Source organism: Pteropus medius, unplaced genomic scaffold, assembly GCF_902729225.1.
Source record: "Pteropus medius unplaced genomic scaffold, Ma_sr-lr_union100, whole genome shotgun sequence".
NCBI lineage: Eukaryota > Metazoa > Chordata > Mammalia > Chiroptera > Pteropodidae > Pteropus > Pteropus medius.
Window position 1 is genome coordinate 28,534,654 of NW_024351730.1, and position 23,552 is coordinate 28,558,205.

Consider the following 23,552-nt stretch of genomic DNA (forward strand, 5'->3'; position numbering starts at 1 on the left):
AAGATGCTCAATGAACTTTCGGGAAATGTAAAATTCAGTGAGAACTTCAACAAAGAGATAAAAAACATAAAAGTGGAAATGGAAATTATAAAAGGGAAACAGTCTGAAATGAAGAATACATTATTTGAGATGAGAAGTATATTAAATGGAATAAACAAAGGAATAAACAAAGTGAATTAAGAAAAGGATCAAATGCCCTATCTAGAGGATGGGAAATCCAAGGACACGTAAGCAGAATGGCAAGAGATAAGATGCCAAGACTATAAAAATAATTTAAGGAGCATATGGAATAATATTAAGGCTCCAAATATTCATCTGATCGGCGTAACTGAAGAAAATCAAGGTGTTGAACAGCTGTTTGAAGAAATAATGATGGAAAACTTCCCTAACCTGGTGAAGGAAATGGACATAAAACCCCAGGAAGCTCAGAGAATTCCCAATTCAGGTATCCAAAGAGGCCCATACCAAAACACATCGTAATTAAAACACCAAAGATTAAATACAAAGAAAGAATATTAAAAGCAGCAAGAGAAAAACAGATAGTTACTTATAAGGGAACACCCATAAGACTGGCAGCTAATTTCTCAAAAGAAACTATGCAGGACAGAAGGGCTTGACAAAAAGTATTCGACAGGATGAAGACCCAGGATTTACAACCAAGAATACTTTATCCAGCAAAGCTCTCATTTAGAGTTGAAGGACAGATAAAGAGCTTCCCAGACAAAAATAAGCTAAAGGAATTTATCACCACCAAGCCAGTATTATAGGAAATGTTGGAGAGACTTCTTAAGAAGAAAAAACATGTATCAAAAACAGGGATAAAGAATGGTAACAACTACATTCCTATCAATAAGTACCTTAAATGGAAAAGAATTAAGTGCTCCAACTAAAAGATAGAGGGGCTGAAAGGATAAGAAAACAAGTTCCCTGCATATGCTGCCTACAAAAGATTCACTTCAGATTAAAAGACACACACAGACTAAAAGGAAGGGGATGGAAAAAGATATTGCTTTGATGGACCTAGAAGGTATTTAAGTCAGACAGAGAAAGATAAACACTATATGATTTCACTTATATGTGGAATCTAAGGAATAAAAAGAACAAACTAATCAAAAACAGACTCACAAATATAGTGGACCATTTGGTGATGGACAGAGGTGAGAAGGGTTTGGGGGGCTAGGAGAATGGGGTGAAGAGTTAAAGAAGTACATATTAGTAGCTGATGGATGGTCTCGGGGATGGGGAGCACGGCATAGGGAATGCAGTTAGCATTAATACGTTGGCTAGACGGAGGGTCAGGGGAGGGAGGGAGCAATTGGGGGGATCGTTTTAGGAACTATATAGATATCTATCCAATGTACTGTATATTTGAAACTAATTAAATTAAATAAATTCAAAAAACTATTAATTCATTTGTATATTTTAATACAGTTTCATAGCTGGTATCTTTTTTTTTTTTAGGCTATTATCAATGTCTTCCTTAGATTCATCATCCAGGATGCTAAGTGGGAATCTTTTGTTAAATCTTTATTGAAGCTGGAAGAGCTATTATAACTAACATTGATATCCTGAACCATCTGTATAGAGGAACCCTAATTTATTGTATGCTAGCTTCAACTGAAATTTCAATGTTTGAAAGTTTCTCTGATTCACTTTGTTATTAGAATAAGAATGTACATTTAACCTTAGGAGTTCAGATTGGTTCCTGTCAAACTGGGAGACAACAGCCATCAGAGCTGTCAGAGCATGATTTCCTCCCTAGAATTCATCATTTTTGAGCAAGGCATTTATATTGATGGTTTGTGAACAGTTTAATTCTTGAAACATTTATATTTTATCTTGGCCACACCATATGCAGAAAATCTAAAAACTATTAACAGAAAAAGTTTTGGCCAGAATTAATGTCTAATAGTCTGGAATAGAATTTGAGAAAAATATAAAAGTCCAGGGCTATAGTAAAGCCAATGCAAGTGATTAAGCACCATTAGATAGGAACCTATACTACTTTTGCAGGACTGTAGAACTTTCTTAATTATGATGCAAAATAGCGCCAGTGTTTTTCACTCCATCCTTCTCATTAACAGTCATGACTGTCTTAAGAAGTGGTACTTGGGAATTTCTGGCAATGAATTTTGTAGTTCACTCTGTTGGCTTTCAGAAATGTGTGGCATTGAAACTTACCTGGGTTAATATCATCATGCTGTATGATACGAGCATGAAAAGATCCTGAAAGGATGATATGACCTAGTAAGGATATCAGTCATGAACATGATTTATTATACACTGAAAAAGACAGGTCAATCTTGGAGACTTATTTACATGGTCCCACCCTTTCTTGCCTTAGATGAAAATTTGTAAAACAAATAAAGGTAAAATGGATCCTTTTGAGTCTGCTCTTTCTGTCTACTCATTTATCAAACAACTGTTAAATATTACAAGGAAGCTGGACAAGAAAAAGCTGAAGGAGTTCATCTCCGCTAAACCCATATTACAAAAAAATATTAGAGACTTTCTGAAGAAGAAGAAGAAGAAGAAGAAGAAGAAGAAGAAGAAGAAGAAGAAGAAGAAGAAGAAGAAGAAAGATAAAAAATATGAAGAATAAAATACCAATAACTATATAACTATCAATAATCTCTTTAAATACGAATGTGTTAAATGCTCCAATCAAAAGTGAGTGTATGGATAAGAAAACAAGACCCATACAGGCGATGCCTATAAGAGACTCATTTCAGATGGGAAGACACACAGACTTAAAGGGATGAAAAAAATATATTTTGTGCAGATGGAAACAAAAAAAGAAAGCTAGTAGAACAGTACTTATATCAGATAAAATAGACTTTAAAACAAAGGCTATAACAAAAGACAAAAAAAAAAACAGCTCAGCAATTCCATTTCTGGGTATTTACCCAAAGAAACTCAAAACATTAATTTGAAAAGACATATGCATCCCTATGTTCCTTGCAGCATTATTTACAATAGCCAAGATATGGAAGCAACTTAAGTGTCTATCGATAGACTAACTGATAAAGAAGTAGTACACATATACAGTGGAACATTATTCAGCCATAAAAAACAATAAAAGCTTAACATTTGTGACATGGATGGACCTAAAGGGTATTATGCTAAGTGAAATAAGTCAGGCAAAGACAAGTATCATAAAATTTCATTTATAAGTGGAATCTAAAAAACAAATGAACAAATAAAACAGAAACAAACTCACAGATACAGAGAACAAATTGATGGTTGCCAGATGGGAGGGGGAATGGGGAGACGGGTGAAAAAAGTGAAGGAATTAAGAAGTATAAGTTGCCAGTTATAAAATTAGTCACAGAGATATAAAGTACATCATAGGGAATATAGTCAATAATACTATAATAACTACATGTGGTGTCAGATGGGTACCAGACTTATAGAGGTGATCACCTGACACAAATATAATATTATATGTAAACTATAATTGAAAAATAAAAAAATTTTTTAAAAAATATTACAAGAAACCATGAGCAGATATTTACATGAGTTCCCACTACTGTGAGTAAAGTCACAGGCCTGTCTTCTATAAGGGCCAGGGTCTGGATGTGACAGCAAGGAGGACTATGAAGGTACTCTTACTAGGGTCACCGGGCCACCAGGTATGGATATTTCAGCCACCCCTACCTAAGGATCACCAGGTCTCAGAGATATAAATCAGTGATTCTTTTCAGATCTCAGCAACTGCTAAAGACATCTGATATCTCCATTCCCACTAATATATACAAACACAACTTTGAAAAGGGGTTCTTCTTGCATTTCACAAGATTGTACTAACTAAACAGCAAGGGGGGCGTGTCATATAATCTGGTGATACTGTGGTTCACTATTGTTATTATGCTTCATCTGATTTCGTACAGTTGTACCTTTGATGACTGAATGGGTTTCACCACGAGTGGCTCTGTTTCAGTGCTGACTCATGTTAAAACAAAAATAGTCATAGGTTATCATTATTGTTTTAAAATAGTTGTTAGACATTCTGAAGCAAAGTAACCTACACTCAACTGTGCACTTCATCTTTTTAAGGATATGGGTATTCTGAAAAGTGGATATTAGTCTTTCTAAGAACATAACTCATACTTAAATCCTCAGAATACAGAATCATTAGACGTCCAAACCTAAGCAATAGGCAATGATGAAGATGTGGTCAGCTTGCTAAGTAGCCTAGCTGCTCTCCAATGGGGAATTAATTCATTGAAAAGAATCATATTTCAGTCCCAAAAGTATAGTACAGGGCTTGGTCAAGGATCTCTTCTTCCCACCCTCCTCACCTACACACACAGATGGATTGTGGTGGTTTTAGCAAATTGAATGCAACTTTAGAGCTTGTTTTTTTTTTTTTTTTTAACAACTTGATGTAATTTGATAAAAAAAAAAAAAAAAGAAAAGAAAAAAGCAAAGAACGTAGCTAGTTGCAAAGCAGTCAAGGAACAAATAACACCGAAACCTAATTTACCAGTTGCCTCACATCTAAGCAGAAGTCCAAAGAACTGTTGGATACCACTGAAGCCTTTTGCAAAATTAACCTCCCATTTAACTTTTTTTGATCTTAATGCTTAATGCAGGCCAACATCTGCTCACACATTAACTGTGGAATAGTCCAGATCAAAGGGCCTCTAATTATCAGAGATTTCTTCAGAACTTAAATTTCATCAGCTCAACCTGTAAGATAAAAAGCTATATTAGGTATAATTACTGAATAAACCTGCTAGACATTCAAAGACAGCAGCATAAAGGAAGATGCTTAAAATAAATACACATTTATTTGTTTTCTACTTCACTTAAACAGAATGTAATAAAGCCATTTCCTTAGCTTGCATACGTGGAAAGGTTTCAACTGAAAGTTACTACAACACTAGAGGTGGCTTGCTAAGGTATACTTGAACAACTTTCATCTTAGGATGTCAAAGCATCTAACAAAATGGAGGAGCATTAAATCAAAGAGTTTAAAACAGAAGAAGTTCATTTTGGCGTTAAGAAAATATCACCCTACACATTATATGGGTTACCAACCCGAATATAACTACATCCTGGGGAACCATATCTTTTTCATGTTTGTGTCCTGGACCCTGGCACAGAGCCTGTCGAGCACACAGCAGATGCCCAGTAAATGCTTGTGGAGAGAATCTTAAGAATGGTGCTTAAGGAATGCATGGGGCAACCTTGACTGCTGCTGTTTGGCTATTATTTCAAGCCATTTTAATATCTCAATTTCCTCAATACCTTCAAATAACAAGGGCAGGATAGCACTAAGTTAATGCAGAGGATAGTGTAAAAAGAGAAAAAATAATTTAAGTAATCTAATTTTTATAGTTTCATATGATTTAATATGAATTGAATCGTTAATACACAGATTCATATAATTAGTCTTAGGAGAACCCCCACCATCATTGGACACATTCTTTTACCCCTGCTTAAACTTTTCTAATAACAGAGAACACAGTACCTCATAAGGCATCTCACCTCGGTTTGGTGACAGTTCTGATCATTATAAAGATCCTCATTTCGAACTGAATTTTGCCTCCTGTAAATTCAACCCTTTGGTCCTTTATCAAAGACTCTAACTCCATGAAGCTCCTTCAAACATTTGAAATCATTATTTTACGTTCCACCTCCCTCCCTCAAACTGAATATCCTTATCCAAGATAATAAATTTCTGATTTCCTAAGACATGGTTTGCAGACCTTGCTCCTTACTTTGGGCATGTTCCAATCTGCTTATGCCATTTTTCTAACACAAAATACTAAAACTTAAAACAATTTGGGGGACATTTTTTTCTATATTGTCTTAGACATGCTTAATTCATATTAAACTTAAAATTGACACCTGTTTTATATTAACTACTATTAAACAACGTTGGCTTATCTTTTATTTGTTTGGTTAATTTTTGTTTTTGTCTGACTTTAGGGCTTTACATTTATTTATATTTTAAACTTTTTCATCTCATTTTTGGGGAATGATTTTTCAAGCTACCATTACAGACTATTGAGACTTTGTGAATCTTGTCTGCCATTCATGTGACATATGTCATATCAGCTCATCCTTTTCTAATCCAACAGTGAAATAATACTAAACGGACCTGGGACTTCTATCTGAATCATATCATGAGCTTCTCTGAGGCTTGATGCGGGAGGACTTTACACACTGTAAGTGCTTTAGAGCTGGGATTATCTCTGAGCATTCTGATGCCCAGACCTGACTAAATCCCTCAGGGCTTTTGTTTCCTCCAGGTTAAGCAGGAGCCAGTTTCAAACTGTGTGAGAACCTTTTCCTACTGGGTATGGTATTTCATTTCAGCTTGAAGACCTGTTTTTGAATGAAACTGTAAGAGATTTCTTATTTTCCTTTCCTGTTCTCCCTTAGTGTAGATTTGATTTTATGCCGCATCCCCCAGCCTCTACTTCACCCTAGCCCCCAAAGACTTTATTCCCTTCTTTAGAGATCATGTTAATCCATCAAGAGAAAACCCATTGGAGGAGGAAGTAAGCCAAAACCACTGGAGTGGAGAGACAGACAGAAGTGTACCGGGAGATTGTATTTTATGTCTGGAAATTTCCTAATTCCTCTTTTACTCTCTACTGTTGGTATTATTTTAACATAAAGCAGAGCTGACAATTTAGAGTGTGTAAGTAGAAGCCCTTAGCAAAATATAGCTCATAGCAAAATGATGGTTTAATGAAACCTGGAAATTGGAGTTCAAGTCAACTGGGTATTATTTTAACAAACTCACCCAAGTCTAAAAGATTTAGAGCATAATTTACAGTTAGATCTCACACTTAGATATCTGTACCTGTATAGGCTCTGACTTGCAATCTGAAGCATTTCTCTCGTTTGGTTCAGACAAGGTAGTAGTACCATGTGTGGCTGAGCTCATTCAGGAATAAGTCAGGAGACTCGGAGTTTAATCACTCCCTTGTTCTGTGACTATGACTAAGTCACTTTACTACGTGGTCTGTTTCAATTTTTGTAAATTGAAGTGGTGTTTAATTATATTACTGGAGTCTCTTTTCATTTAATATCATCATTCTTCTAAATATAGTTTTTAATATTTTGAAGTTTATTATGTTTATGATTATAAAATAATTAATGTGTTCATTGAAGGGTAATTAGACAAAATGAAGAAAAAGATATCTTTGTAATTGCTGGCCAGAGACAACTGCTGCTACTATTTTAATTTATTTCTCTAATTCCATTTTTTACTCATACAGATTTCCATATAGTATTTAAGTACTAGACACATTTATGATGCTTCTCAGCTAGAACTCCTCAAGTACGTATCTTGGGCCAAAGTGATCCAATCTTTCTGGCCACCAGACTCAAGGATGGCCCATTCTTAGATTGACTAAGTAAGTACCTATGAGTTGTGGTCTGACTCAAAAAGACAAGCTGAGTCAGTCAGTTTAGGAACTTGGAATTGGGAGACTGAGAGGTAGAGCCAGTGAGTTGTGGGGGTCGGGAGCAAGTCTCCCCTGAATGTCCACCCCAGCATGCAGATTATTTAGAGCTGCAAACAATTAGAGCCCAACAAACTCAGGAATAGTGTTTTACCTGCTTTTTTCCTGCCTAAAGAAATTCAGCTAGAAACATCTTCTTCAGGAAGGGAACTTTAGCACACTCACCTTCACACATATGAATTAAACGTGGAGCCAGGGAAGATTCAGGCAAAAATCTGTTCCTAGACATCCCCCGCCCCCCCCCCCCGCCGCCTTGTCCAATTGTTTCTAGGTGGCCTGCAAGAATTTGTTTATCAAATGTTTGTTCTTTCTCATCTACCTATGAGTTAGTTACCTACCTCCCTTTTCTTAGTCCAAAATGACATATATACCTCATTTTGCTTCTGACTTTGAAACTTTTCTGCTTACATGAATTCCTCATGTGCACATATTCAAGTTTGATTTTCTCCTGTTAATGTGTTATATGTCACTTGAATTATTCAACCAGCCAGAAGAACTAAAGGAGTAAAGGGAAAATTTTCCATCCCTGACAGAGTAAAGAAGCTGAGATGAATACTTGTAAGATATAATAGAAGCTAAGGAAAACATTTTGTGCAAGCTGAAGTTATGAAACAGCAAAACTGTGTTTAAGGAGAGGAAGTTGGCGTTGTAGAGAAAGAAATATGGAGCAGGCTCAACAGGGAGAACACTCACCAGGGAAATCCAGTTGCCCAAGAAAGGAGCCTTATGCTCAATGATTTTCCATATCCAGTTTTCAAGAGATCTATCTGTCCTTGATTGCTATGCTTTGATTCTCATGAGACTTCTGGAACATACACTTAAAGCCACTTTGATCTGAGCTAGGTCAATGTTAGGAAAACCGAAAGAGACTGTACTCAATTTAAATTAGAATTGATACTTTTTATTAACTATTGTAAAATATTTCCAAGTTATTACATATATTTTAAATACATCATTTTTAATGGCTAAGTAATATTTCATGGCATAGATATACTGTATAAAATACCTAAATGACAACAAAGTTGATTACTATTAACACTAAGATTATTCCTTGGGTATTAAGAAATCTAAGACTTAAATGATTCAGGAAATGCTCCAATATTCTTTCAGAATCCTTTTACCTACCAGCAGTGGAAACAAATGCATGCACACACACACACACACGCAACTTAGCAGAATTTAGTATGGAGAAATTAGTGCCTTCAAAAAATCCCGTGACTACTGTTTTCCTAACTGTACCCATTACAAATGTTTTTATGAAGGCACAGTGAGTATTTTCCAGCTTCCCCCAACAGTGTAACTCAGACAGTGTAACTAAGATAAGATCTTAGTCACGAGACAAGAAAATTTGGGATAAAGGCCATTATGAAGTCCAGGTAAGCAGGTTAGACACACGGAAACCACACATGCATCTAACCCTAAATCTACATTTTCTTCCTAATGGAATGATTGAAAGAATATAAAATGTCACAATTGTCTTTTTTAAGAAAAGCAGAAATGGTATCAGTTCACAGATTGGCACCAATTTTTGGTAAAACCTAGGTCAAGCTGTGAAGAATCTGGGCTCCATTCTCTGTTTCAAATATAATATCAAATGCTGCTCTTTGTGGGTTTGGAAATTGTTTGGGAAAAGTCTATTGCCTTCTCTTATACAAATTTCATTCACATGGTGACTTGAAAATTTTCCTGTAGCTCTCCTTTCCAACATAACAGGAAAATTAGTCTTTCTAGTTGGGTTTCTCTTAAACCCCTAAACTCACACCAGTCCTCTCACAAAATAACACCAATTCAATATTATCAAGTACATATGAGAGAGAAACCCTACAGGTATAATTAAAGCAGCAGGGGCATCTCTGAACATGAAAGAGCCTTTCTTTGAGTGCTTTGCCTTTTCTCTTTTCAGGGAATGGATGATACTATGATAAAGCTAAACCATCTTTGAGGCAAGAGACAGAGTTTCGGTGTTTACTTAGTATCATTTAGAAATGATCAGGGTCCCACTTAAATCAATGGTTAGTTCTGAGAAAACGTGAGATAAATAGTGTAAAAGCATTTTATTAAATTTTAAGCAATTTACAAATAAAATGCTTTCCTTTTGCTACAAGGTCAAATAAGCAAAAAGGTCTAGTGAACAGAGAAGACTCGACTATCACAGATTTGGTTTCAAATCTCATCTACTTGACCCTGGGCAAGTTCTTCGCCACTCTGCATTTTAGGTTTCCTTATCTCTAATATAGTATTATTGAAGTATCATGTAATTTATCAAGGTTAATTGTATTCTATATTAATAATGCCTTCTTAACTGAGTTAATGAGATTAAATGATGTTTGAAATGTAGTCTTAATGGATATCTTTGTCTTGTTTCTGAATTAAATTGGAATGGCTATGGTGTTCTATACTTAGCAATAATCTGGTTATTGTTTTCAACGTTACATAAAAATTTTTCTGGAAAACCTTCCAGTCAAAACATAATAAATGTTTATCTCCTTTCTGATAATTTAGTTATAGATAGTATAAATCTCTGTTTAGAAAACCCCAGGAGAATCACTAAATAAAATTAAAATTAATTTTAAAAAAAAGTTCAGTATGGTGACCAGATTCAAAATAACCAAGATTCAAAAGTTGTTTTCTGTATTAGCAATAACCAGTTAGAAAATATGATTAAGAATCTCATTTACAACAGAAACAAAATATATAAAATGTATAACAATAATTTTGATTAAAAGTTAAGTGGTACCTTACATAAAGAAAAATTATAAATTATTTCTGATGTGATAGAGAATATTGGAACCAACAGGGAGATATTCTTTATTCTGAATGTGATGAACAAATGTGGTAAAGATGTCAATTCTTTGCAAAGTAATTTATGGGTTTAATGTACTTTCAATAAAGTTTCAAAAAATTTTAGAACATTTCCAAATAATTTTGAAAAAGTAATGAGAGACTATCAAAAGGTACTATAAATCTATAAAAATCAATATAGCATGCTACTAGGAAAAAAAAGACGAAGTCCAATGGCTCTAATACTTATAAAAATTTGATATACAACAAAGTGAGTGATAATTTTTAAAATAATTAAAAAATATTTTTAAAATTATTTTTTAAATAATCAGCTTAGATCCTCATCTTGTCCTATACACCAAACGTCATTCATCCCATAATTATTTAAGTGTTAAATGTAAGTACTAATGCCACAGAAAAATTGGAAGAAAAGAAAAGTGATGATATTGGGACATACATGCACACACATTTGTAAAGGTAACTATATGGATAGAGATAGCTACTATAGATACTTAAATGTCAAAATGTATCATAATAATAATTGGAAGCGAGCAGATTCCCTGATTGTGACACTGATCGCCTGACTTGGGCCAACTTATTTGCTTCGTTAGGAGGGTGTCCTTTCAAAACTCACCACATTATATATGTATCTAATACTACAATAAAGGAAGATATAATAAAGAAGATATCCTTTCCAGATAGGAAAGGATTGTTTTCCAATCTAAGTTGTTGTTGTTAGTGGTGGTGGTGGTGGTGTTAGAGAAGTCTGTGCCTTAATTGGCCAAGAAGGCTACTTGAGGGGGATGAAGAAGGAGGAGTGGGTGGCCCCTATGCTGGCCGACCGTGCTTCACCAGCTGTAGGTGATGGAGAACTCGCCCAGATAGTTGCCGATCATCTTAGACTAGATTTCCACCAGGTTGAAGGTCTTGCCGTTGTAGATGCCCACCATGCTGCCCACCATGACCGGCAGGAATCATGTCACGCACGCAGGTGTGTCTTCACCGTCTCGGGCTTCTCTGTGGGCAGTGCCTCCTTCTTGGCCTTGCTCCTGCGCCGCACCTGCGAGTGCTGCTTCCCCCCGCAGGCCTCGGTTCAGCCTCCGCCGCCGCCGGGCGCGGTACAGCTGCCTCAGCTGCTCATGGGACCTGTCCAGCAGCTGGCCCAGGCCTGCCATGCCGTAGGTGAACTTGCAGAATGTTCACCTCTTCTGCTCCACTTCCACCATCTTGCTGGTTCTTCAGAAAGCCAAGATAAGTTTTCTGAGTTTCTGTTTCCACCTTCCAGAATGTCTGTGCAAATTCTCATAAACAAAATTAAACAGCCAATAGGGAAAAATATTCGTTTAAAACTGACAGGATTATGTGAGTTTTGCTTTAAAAATAAACCTGGGTTATCTCATCCTCTCGTAAGGCATATCCTAGCCCAGTGACACATCCAAAAGAAACACAAATCCAACTCCACGACCTTAAAGAGTCATGTAGATACTTTATTGAAGATGGTTTCAATTTGTTTTGAGGGGCAGAGGTAGCAAACACAGCCTATTCTTACCAAAGCTTCAATCACTCAGAGCATCTGTTTATATCTCTTATCATCTTGTCCCAAAACTGTAGCCGATTCTGGCCTTTTTCCTTCCTCTTCTTCCTCCTACCAAGTATCTCCAACTTCTTGCTATTTTCATAATTCCGCCCCCCCATCAGTTTTCTCCATATTTCTACATCTTTTTTTATATATTTCCGTGCCTTTTCTTATGCATATAACTTTAGCTTGTATTCTCCCAACTACACCTCACTCCAATTAGCAGAGCTAAAGGCTCAACATTCCTTCTTATGAGTAGAAAATGGGAATGAAAAAGAGAGAGGGGGAAAGGTGAAGAAATTAAAATATTTATGGTTTAATATAGTTTCCTTTTATCCCCATCACATATAAAAATTTTTCTATAAAATTACTTAAGTTCTAATAGAAAAATGGATCAAAGATATGCATATATATTATATAGAAGTAGAAATATAAAAATAACAAATGGACACATAAAAAAATCAACTTCACTAGCAAACAATAGCAAATCAAAACAGTGATTTACCATTCGATCTAGCAAAAAAAAAATTATAATATTCAATGCTGATGGAGGTATAGTGAGATTGACATTCTTGCTAATAGAAATACAGGCTGAACAACCTTTTGAAATGCAACTAGATAGTACATAATGTGAAAATTTAAAAATTTCTAACCTTTGCCATTTCTAGAAATAATTATAAAGAAATAATCAGAGAAACACACACAGATCTGTGTATAACTGTTCATTATTAATTTTGGTATTATTTAAATGATAAAAGTTAGAAACAACCAAAATATCCAGAGTTGGTTTGTTGGTAAAAATAATTTAAGCTATAGTGATACACTCAAATATTACTTATTAAAATCAAGGTCTTTGAGATCTATGTAATAAAATTGAAAAATGTTCATGCAATAGTGTGAAGTTAAAACTATTGAATAAAAAAATGCATAAGTGGAATAACCTGTTACATAACACAATGCATGCATAAGTAGGAAGAAGATACACCGAAGTGTTAACTGTGGTTATCTTTAGACTGTGGAAATTTTTGTTTCCTTTGGACCCTCCCTGAATTTTCCAAATTACCCAAAATAAGGAAGAATGAGAGAGTATTACTTCCATAATCAGAAAAAGAGGGTTTTTTTTAGAACCAAGAGAAGACACTCCAAATCTATTGTAAATAGTCAAATGCCACTCCTACTTGCCATTAACATTTCAAACTCACAGATGAAACTTAAAAACTAAATCCTTTGTCCTTGGGAGAGACTTTTTTGAGGATAGAGTATAATACTCAAGTTCCAGGTAATTCAATAAAGTTGAAGGGAACTGGAGAGAGAAGTGGGGAGAGAGAATTACAGAGCATAATATAAGTTGCATGGTTTCTCAGAAAGCCTCAGGTCTTTATTCTAAATAATAAAGAGGGCAATGCTTTATTATAAGCCATTAAAGCTGAATCATTGAATTTACATTTTCCCATTCGTTTGAGACAATAGTTTTAAAAAGCACTTTTAAATATCTCCACAGTTTGATCAACAAATGGTCACATCTTTCTTTGATATTTTTCAGTTGTTTTTATTATTTATCTTTTTAAAAATTACATAACCGTGGATAAATCATGGTTAAGCACCTGATGCTAAGAATGGGATTTGATATTGACCAGATAGGACTGCTTAACACACAAGCTTTCCGAACATATTAATTACAAAATGCGTACAGCATCAGAGAGCTGAAAGTTAACACTAGATAATAAACTTGATTGATTTCATAAGATCATAGTTTAACCAAATCATCCACTCCTCTACCCCTACCTCCCATCTTGCAAACATGTGGGATTAGTCACCTAGGGGAAGATAATAATTAGATAATAAGAAGATAATAATTAAGAATAAATCCATCTTCACTATTAGAAAACCGTCTTACAGTCTGCCCATTCTTAGAAAGTTCTGATGCCAGTATCTTTATGAATAATATACATGGAGCTTCTTCTGGTCATTAAAAACATCTCATATGAATGGGATTTAAAAAAAAAAAAAACAACAACAACTTCTTAGGAGATTCTTGGGTTTTCCTGCAGCATTCTAATTTTATGGTAGTTCCCAGAGCTGAACATTCCCTCAACAATGCCCCTGGGGAGCCCCTATAGCCAAATGTGAGTTAAGAGTTCCCCTTGGGAAATAGCTTCTACTGCTATAGTACCACCAGCCCACCATTCCAGGGCAATTACACTCCTCTTTGCTCACTCAGGGTGATTTCAGGCCAACCACCTTATAAAGCAACTCAAGGCATGTTAAAGTTTACTTAAAAAAAAAAAAAGCCATAAAATATAATACTCTTATTAAAAAGGGCATGAAATACATATGTACAATTTAAGACACGGTTATAAAAAAAACACCCATATGGCTCCCTACCAAATAAAGAACATTGTCAACACCCTTAGAAGCACACTGTGAAGCTCTTCCTTGTCACAACCCTCTCCCTGAGTTTGTTTTTTTGACACACTCCCTCTTCAGCCCCAGCAAGGATTCTTGGCCAGGATTTTATCAGCACAGGAGAAGTGTTAGAAAGACTTTCCAAAAATAGACCTTACTATACAGCACATGACACTTTTTTGGCATTCAACGAAATATTTTAAAATATTTCTTCTCTACTGATCATAGGAAATGACTGTTTCCAGGACATAAAAGGCATGTATGTTTTGGAGAATAGCTTGCTTTAGCAGTTCAAAAACTTCAACTTGCTTTTTTATGATTATTTCTAAAGAGATATTTTAAGCAATTTTACATTTTCCCTTTTGAATTCTATGTTTGTATCATTTAGCTATTGGGTTCTTAGTCTTTTTCCAATCAGCTTGTATGTGCACGTGTGTGTATGAAAATGGATGTTAATTCTTTGTCTGCTATATTTGTAACAAATATTTTCTCCAGCCTGTTGTTTAAGAGCTATAGCAATTCTTAATTTTATTTATGGAGTAGATTATATTAGCCTTTTCCTTCATGATTTTTTCAAACAACTTTCGAACAATTTGAACAAAGATTCCCAAACATACACAAATGTAAATGAACCCACATGTGCTCATTACCCAGCACAATAATTATCAATGTTCTGCAGTTCTTGTTTCATCTGTCCTCTCCCATCCTGTGTCCTCTTACAGAAATAGCACTTCTATACTAGAATGGAAAACTAAGACTTTCGTGGTTACTCAAGAGTTTATTCAATTGTTAAGTTTCTGAATCTTGAAAATGTCAGCTTTTTATTTCCACAAAGCATCATTTTGCCATTGAGGGAAGTAACCTTGAAAAATCTGTACACATGACCTAATGACTCAAATTCAAGCAGAAGTAGTTACATTTCCTTTTCTTTTTCTTAGGAAAGGAGCATATTCACCTCTCTCCAGATGTTGGCACTTTCTGTCTACTCCTTAAATTGGCAGAAAGAAAACTTAATGGCAGGGTAATTATTTAGGTCTTCTTTTTAATATCTTAGGAAAAATGGTATTAGGTACTTGGTTTTAATCAGGAATAAAAAAGCTGCTCAATGGTTTCACTGACTCCAAAAATGTCTCATTCAAACTAATGGTAGGCTGGCTGTGGAAAATTTTAATCACAGTATCTTTTTGCTCGAGAACTGCCCATAGTTCACCACTGCTGACAAAACCAAATTCAAATTCAACTTCCTACTTGCAGGTTCTGAATTTCATTGTACATCCCCCACTGGCTAGCCACCCTTTCTCTTACCACTCATTCTTCAGAATAAGTCTTCAATATTGTCACTCCTCAAGCCTATTCTCTGAGCCCACGAGCTTTTGCTTTTGCATATGCTAATCCCTAATTCAAACATTTTGTCCTTTTTCTTTCCCATATAGAGTCTAGCCTTTTTTGTCAAGTCCAGGTCAAGTTTAAACTCATCTACAAGTATTTTTCTGATGGTGGCCCTTGTCCTTTAAATTATGCCTCTTTAGAAACAGAATGGCATACTTTAACTTGTAATTTTTTCTTTCACTGTTTATAATGTATTTGTTATGGTTATAGAACTTGATTGTAACATAAAGTATTATGCTGCATAGACTTTATTTTTAGACCTTACTAAATTGAAATTCCTATGAGTTTTTTAAAAGAGAATTTTGTTGTACTTATCAAATCCACAAATGGCACAATCATAAGAGTGTGGTAGATTTTAAAAATGGACACAATTGTCATGTTTTCTTATGTCTTGGCCCTTTGTAAAGTGGTTTAGAAGCTCCTCTCTACAAAAGATGGCGTGTATTCCACAGCCTTTGAAGGTTGCTGGACTTGGGACTTGTTTTGGCCAATAGAATAGAGGGAAAATGACGATGCCCCGTCTTAAGGTTAGGAATCATGGAGCCTTTCTTGGTTTCATTTGCTGTCTTCCAGACCCTCTTTCAACATGTGGACAAGCCTAGGCTAGCCTGTTGGAAGATGAGGAACCATGAAGAGCAGAGACTGGCCATCCCAGCTGAGGCTTTTCCGTACCCACCAGCCCCCAACTTACCTAGCAGCTGACCACAGATGCATGAGTAAGCTCGTCAAGTCCAAAAGAACAGCTAAGCTGAGTCCACACAGAATTAGGAGCAAACATTAATGAATACATGAGGAAAAAAATTGAAATAGCAGAATCTTGATCCTAAAAGATTTTAGCATTCTAGAAAAATATAACTGAGGTAAGTACAGAGCTGTAAATTCAAATTCAAAAACCCAACTGTAAATATAGGATAGCAGAGATATAGCTTATAATGTATATGCAAAACACAAGCATATGACTCAACTTTGTGTTTCCATTCTTCCAACAAAACTAATATGACTTCATTGTGTGTTAGAAGTATAAGACCCCAAAGCGGAGTTTGTCCAAAGGGCAGTGACCATGATGCTCAAGGGCCTAGAAACCATCCCATACAAAGAAAAATGCAAGGCAATGCAATTGTGTATCCAGTAGAAAGACTGAAGGTGTAGAGCTATTTAAAGAGCTATCATGTGGAAAGAGACTGGACATGTTCAATGTCATCTCATTAAAAATGAAGGATAGAAGCTATAAGAAGGTGGATTTCAGGTCAACAGAGGGAAGAAGTTGAGTTAGAGGCTGCATATGTATAAGAATGCAAACTATATATTCAAAGCCAGATCCTCTGCTTACCAGCTGTGTGATGCTGGGCAGGTGCCCAGCCTTGCTAAGCCTGTTTTCCCCTCATCAATAAAATGGAAATAATAACAATACCATTTCATGAGGTTATGATAAAGATGACATAGGAGTTTTTAAGATAAAATGCTTAGCCTGGTGTCTGGCACATAGTAAGCTCTGAATAAATTTTATTTATTATCAGTAATAATAAGAGCTTTATAAATATGAAATGAACTGCCTCAGGAGGTAGAAATCTCCTTCCAACTGGAAATATTCACAGGAGGTTTGGCAGGTGTTGGTAGGATAGATTTAAGCATCAGATGAGAAGTTGGACTAGATGACATTTAAATTACCTTCCAATGCTGAATAGGTCATTCTACACCCCTTAAGACAGAAAAAAAACTTCTTTAATGTTTCCCAGAATATTTAATGATCAAACGATGTTCATCTACTATATTTAATAAAAAACTTTTGATTATATAATTATAAATGTATATTTTTCTTATATTAAGAAGTTGTGTGAGGATTCTTGATTTTTTTTGTATCGCATCTCCTCTAAAAGAAGTACCCCATTAAATTTTATTTTTATAATAACCAGTATTAACTAAAATTAAAATGTGTAAATTTTAGTGCTACAAACTCTTCTTAGTGGGGCATTTAAATTTGTATGTACAAAGGTCTCATCTTTACACATTTAGCATTTCCCTATCAGAATGCCTAACTTTAAACCAGTCAGGTATTTTCGAGGTGCAAAAGACTGAACCTTAATTTCATGACTGACCCCCTATCAAAAGTCCAAGCTGGAGCCAGTATTATTTTTCTTTTTCTTTGTACAGACAGCATCTGGAAACAGTGACCACGGTCAGTCTTGCTTTTAAAGGCACAGCAGGCAGTTTTAACTCCCAGTGCAATTCTATTAAATAAAATATATCTGGTAGAATTACCAAAATGGGGTAATATGTCTATCTTCCTCAATTATCTCATTGTTATCAGTTAATAAGGAGGAATTCACATTGGCTAAGGCACTGTCTTCATGCTCTCTGATATAAAAATATTTTTTTTTCTTATGATGAGCTCTTATAATAGGCATTTAATCATCTGTGAGGAGTACTATACTTTCATCATCAGTGAAAGTCAGGTACACTGGCCAAGAGAATCCTAAAATGTGTAAGTGGGGAGAAGAGTTCTAGAGCACGGATGTGCATGAACTCTGAATTCTGGGTATGCGGTGAAATGAACAGACAAGGTATTCCTAAGCACAAACAGGATTTCCAGACCATTCAGTGCCTAGTGTGTGCCACATGTTGGAGGACATAAAGATGAGAAACGTGTTCCATTGCTAAGAGGAGACAGAAATACAGGCAAACAATTTCGACAAAGTGAGAGCAATGCCGTAATAGAAAAAATACAAAATATAGTTTTAACTTAGAATAGAGAATGTAGGAGGGGTGGAAGAAGAGTGGAAGTGAATTGTAAGGTAGACTTTGAAGAAGAGAAGGGAATTAGGCAGGAACAAAAGAAGGAACAGCATGCACAATGGCATCGAGTTGTAAAGTGGAGAGTGGTGTGTGTGGGTCCCCAAACTTTCCGGCACCAGACACTGGTGCTCCTATTGGCATCTAATGCCTGATGATCTGAGGTGGAGCTGAGGCAGTGATGCTAGCACTGGGGAGAGGCTGCAAGTTTCACTAGTTCGCCAAGTTCCTAAGAGGCCATGGACAGGTACCAGTCCATGACCTGGGATTAGGGACCCCTGGTAAAGGGTTCATCAGTAACCAGATGAGAGATGGCCAAGGCCTAATTACAGTGATCACAATGGGGAAAGAGAGGATGAATGTTAAGGATTTAGAATCATCTGAATTGGGTGGCTGATTGAATGGATGGGGGAGGGGGAAGAATTATGGATGACATTCAAGTTTCTGGTTTGAATTGCTGAGTAGAAGGTAGGAACATTCATTGAAAGAGGAACAAAACATTTGGAGAGCAAGAGTATTGAAAGAAGGGAAAAAGAAGCTAACTAGTTTAGTTCTGAACACGCTGAACAAATGAAACAAGAATAAACAAAATTGCTCAGGAAGAAAGGGTTGATTTAAAAAAAAATAAAGTGCACCGAGAATGGAACACTGAAGAGCACAAAATTGTAGGTGTTATTGAGGAAAGATGAAATAGCAAAAGAGACTGAGGTCAGATCACAATTAGAAGTCATCGCTCATAAAAGGCAAGAGAGGAACAAGAGGTCAATTGCGTCAAGTTAAAGAAGAATCGAAATATACTCTGGGTTTAGTAGTTAGGATTTTCCTACTGATTTTGGCAAGATCACTTTCCCTGGAGCAGTGAAGGAAGGAAACAACTTCCATGCTACAAAGCATGAGAATGTCCTCTCTCCCTCTCCCCTCTCTCCTTCTTCTCCCTACTCTCCTCCACCTCCCCTTCCCCTTCCCCTTCTCCTCCTCCTCCCTACCCCTCCTGCCCTCGCCCTCTCCCTTTCTTCTCCCCCTCTCCCCTCCCCTTATTGCCTCTCCCTTTCTCTCTTGTTTTAATCTCAACAGGTCTCATCCCTGACTGCCTTTGAAAGTCCTTAGTGTAAAAACTGCAGTTTCTGCCTTTTGCAAATGAATAGAACCTTTATAGAATTATTCTGTAAGCAAATGTCTTTTAAGATAAACTTGAATTTATTCACTAAGCTATTCCTTAGAGAGGTTTCAGAAGGCATTTAAAGAAAAGCAGCCTGAACCCAGGTAACCAGAAAACAGCAATCTCAAACACAACAGCATGGGAATTTCTTTCCCCTTCTTTTCTACCACTTCTTTCTTCTTAAGAAGCAGCTTCAATATGGAAAGAATTATGCTTGGTTCTCTGGGGACATAAATAATGAATAAGGCACAATCCTACTCCACCCAAGCCCCCAGCCAAGCTGATTACAGGACCCTGCAAAAGACAGACATGCACTCAGCCAACTCTAAAGTAGGGTAGGCTAAAATAAATGTTCATAAGAGTAAAAGCAAAGTTCTATGGAGGCCCAAATATAATTCCCCATCTCTCATAAAATGCAGGAAATGACCTTTAAAAACACAGACACAGTTGGGTAATTCATCGCACCACTAATTACCTCCCTAGTCTTCAGACCGTAAACTTTTATGCAATCTGCTCTCTTCACTTCATTTGTACTCATTTATTTTACCAGGCATCCAGACCGCCCATATGAAAACTTAACAGGCAATAGTGGTGAATGGAGATTTTAGCTCGACCCTAGGTTTTATTCTGATTCTTTTGTTAAACTGAACTTTAATAATACCACTTTGACTCTTTTCATTGAGAGTGTTAGAAAGTTCTTAAAATTAAATGCATAGCCTCGTGGATTAAGTGAGCACTAAGCCTCCTTCTCCCAGAGGAGATAAACTGGGACACCAAATTATCTGGAATGGCTTCTGAGGAATACTGTTTAGATCTGAGTAACCTCATGGTGATATCTTTACAGTTCATAGCCCTTTTAAAGTTCTTTGTAAAGCAACTGCCATTAAAGGGACAACCTAACGCTGCATGCTCACACATTATTTCCCACTTGTGCAGGGTTGCTATTTATATCTGGGGCCTTTTGGAAAATGAAAATGAAAAACTGTAGCCAGAGAGGCCCGTAATATAAGGCAGGTCATCCTTTTTTTGGCTTCCTTCTGTGTCCTCTTAGGAAACTTTGATTATATTTCAACTAGGAATAGAAAAGAGATCGTCCAGCAGGTGGTTAGGGCACAGGTTCTTGAGTCAGGCAGCCTGGTTTTGGATGCAGCTCTACCATCTATTCGTCTGTGACCTTGAATAAGTTCTTTATCCTCTCTAGATTTCATCAGTAAAATGATTAAATGAGAGATTGAATATGAAGAACTTATGTTAGTGTTTGGCACAGAGTTCTCAAACAATGGTAGTATTATAATGATAATTATTGCTGTTATCATTTGTACCAAATTGCCCTAGATTACTGTTTATAGCATACTGGTTCACACATGGAAGGCATTCAACGTCTGTTTATTTCTTAGTGGATGCTCGGCTGGCATAGAATGCTTAGAATGCAATATTTCCAAGAAGGGCTTCCTTTGGCTTTTTCAAGAGTGCCCAGAGTATTGGGAAGATAGCAAAGCTGCATATGTTCTGTATTAATTATGCTGGTAATTCTGTAGTGCTGTTTCTCAGAATTTAGTTATACTATTTTTTTCTGATCTATCTGAATAAAGAGCATACATATACTATGCTAGTCTTAGGTCATCTCTTACCCTACTCCCCGGGAGGACAAAAGCAAAGTTTCTTTTTTGGTTAATGACAGACAAGGCCATAGTTTTACTTAGCGTTTTTCCATCAGAAGTTCCACTTGATATTCTTCAGCTTGGTTCTGAGAGAGAAATTGGGGCAGCGTTAATGGGAAAGTGCCGGCACATTAAGGCAAGGAAAGAAGAAACAATAGTTCTGTAATAGAAATATGACTCCATGACCTTTAATAATGGTGCGATCCCCAACAGTAAGGGTCTGGAGATTGTGTGTGTATGTGTGTGTGTGTGTATATTGTTAACAAAACATTTATCTCATATTTAAACATCAAGTACATTGTGATGTGTCTATACATTTAGGCCATACATGTCATACAATCTACATCAGCCTTCGTATATAATTTGTAAAGCAGGATCAAAAGAGCAAAGATAGTTTTTAAAGTTTGTTGTTTCCCATTTTTATAGTATATAGGCATCTTCCTGTTCCTGAATTAATGAATTTTATAAACCTAATAAAATATATTCTATAGATATTGTTTAAATTTAATTTATTTTCTGTAGATTTTGAGAGCTGGCATTGAATATTTTTACATGCTTACAGAAGGACATAAACTGAACTGCCATTGGTTTAAGTATATTTTTCAAATCATTACAACTCTTTGGAGCTTATAAAGCCTGTTGATAGAGCCTTCTAGGCTGTTAGAAATGTTGGGATGGGTAGACTTCCTGTCCTTGTGCATCAGATTGCATTTCTTACCCAGGTGAACTCCTATCTATGGACCTAATGTAGTAAACTTTAGCCTAGATTGTGTTTCAGTGGTAGTGAGAAATTGGGAATCTAAATTTAAGAGATGTTTATTCCCGCCTGTGGTTAGCTAATATTTATAGGATATTGCTAATGGTATTGATTTAAAAAATTTTTTGTCTTTAATAGAAACCGTAAGGCACTCACATAGAATAGTACTTCAACACAAAGATGAAAATAGCTGACTGAATAACAAACTAAAATTCTGTATTCATTTAACCATCAATAGATAAGCACCACCTGCCTACTATTTAATTGTGTCAAGAATTTTTGAAGAAAGACATGAAAAGGAAAAAATGACATGGACTCTAATGTGTGGAAGTGGTAACAATTGAGGGTTAATTGATTAAGCCAAAATAATGTGTTATTCTATGTTAAATAAAAGGAGAGTGGAATAGGATTAGGTCTGAGGTAACAATTCACTCTTCCTATAAAGTCCAATGTGGTAGAGTTACAGCAAAAGCTGGAGCCCAAGATGTTTGCCCCAGGAAATCCAAACCCGCGTCAGACAATGAAAGAATAGAATATTATGCCGAATACACAAGTGAAGGTATTTATAAATATTTTCAAAGTAATGACAGCTCCTACATATAATAAGTACCAATAGAAATGTTATTTGACCAGTGCTTGAGTTTGAGTATTTTCAGGAAAAATTTGTTTCCCTCAGTTCTAAGGAGAACTCCAAAATTCAGTATGGGATAGATATCTGGGTTTAGCGCATTCAGAACTCGAAGGCAGGGTTCTCTGCTAAACAGAGTTCTGCTCATCACCTTGTTCTCAGAGTCAGAAGTTAGCCTCTAACTCTCCTTCCTCATTCAGACTTGATTTGGGAGATAGGTGTCAGTGGCTAAGCATTTTAACTCCTTTAACTGATATTTACTGTACCAGGCTCTACTTTTTCCCTTCACTGGATTCTAAGTGACTCCCCATAGAGCACGTGGCCCACTTTCTCCCCTGCTTTAACTGCACGCTAGGATACCACTGTAGCTACTGTACTGATGGCCAAAACAGTAGTGGTGTAGACAAGACGGAAGTTGTTTCTCTGTCATCCTCTCTTGGTCTAAGGTAGCTATTCCAGCTTCTGTTACATCAGCATTCCAGCCCACAAGAGGGGCCTGCCTTTCCTATGAGGAGCATGACTCTGGATTGCATACATCATTTCCACTCATATCCCCTTGGCCATAATCTCTCCATATAGCCAGATTTGGCTGAAAACTGTTCTCTTTAGCTGGGTGGACATATGGTCTACTAAAACCTCCATTATCTTAGAAGAAAATTGACCCCTTAACTTGAAATTTTCTTTCTCCTTGTCACAAAAAGCCTTAGAAGAAAAATACTTGGCTTAATGCATTTTGCCTCAGTGACCAGAAGCTAAATATATAAAGAGATCCAGTCAAATCAGGGGCACTCACGTTCGACAAATTAAAATTACGTTTATCTATAATTATAGAAATTGCAGTAGCTTGCTTTGCTCAAAATTATTATTATTATTTTCTGATTATTCCATTACTAACTTTTGGTATTTTTTTGGAAGCAGCAG

General features: G+C 36.1%; 1 protein-coding gene and 1 pseudogene across 2 annotated transcripts in view; both read right to left on the bottom strand.

Moving 5' to 3' along the window:
- The window catches only part of RASGEF1B (RasGEF domain family member 1B), a 590,398-nt gene that overhangs the window by 108,936 nt on the left and 457,910 nt on the right, over positions 1–23,552 (bottom strand). The gene's annotated exons all lie outside the window — the stretch shown is intronic.
- Positions 10,536–11,566, bottom strand: LOC120588266 (40S ribosomal protein S15-like; annotated as a pseudogene).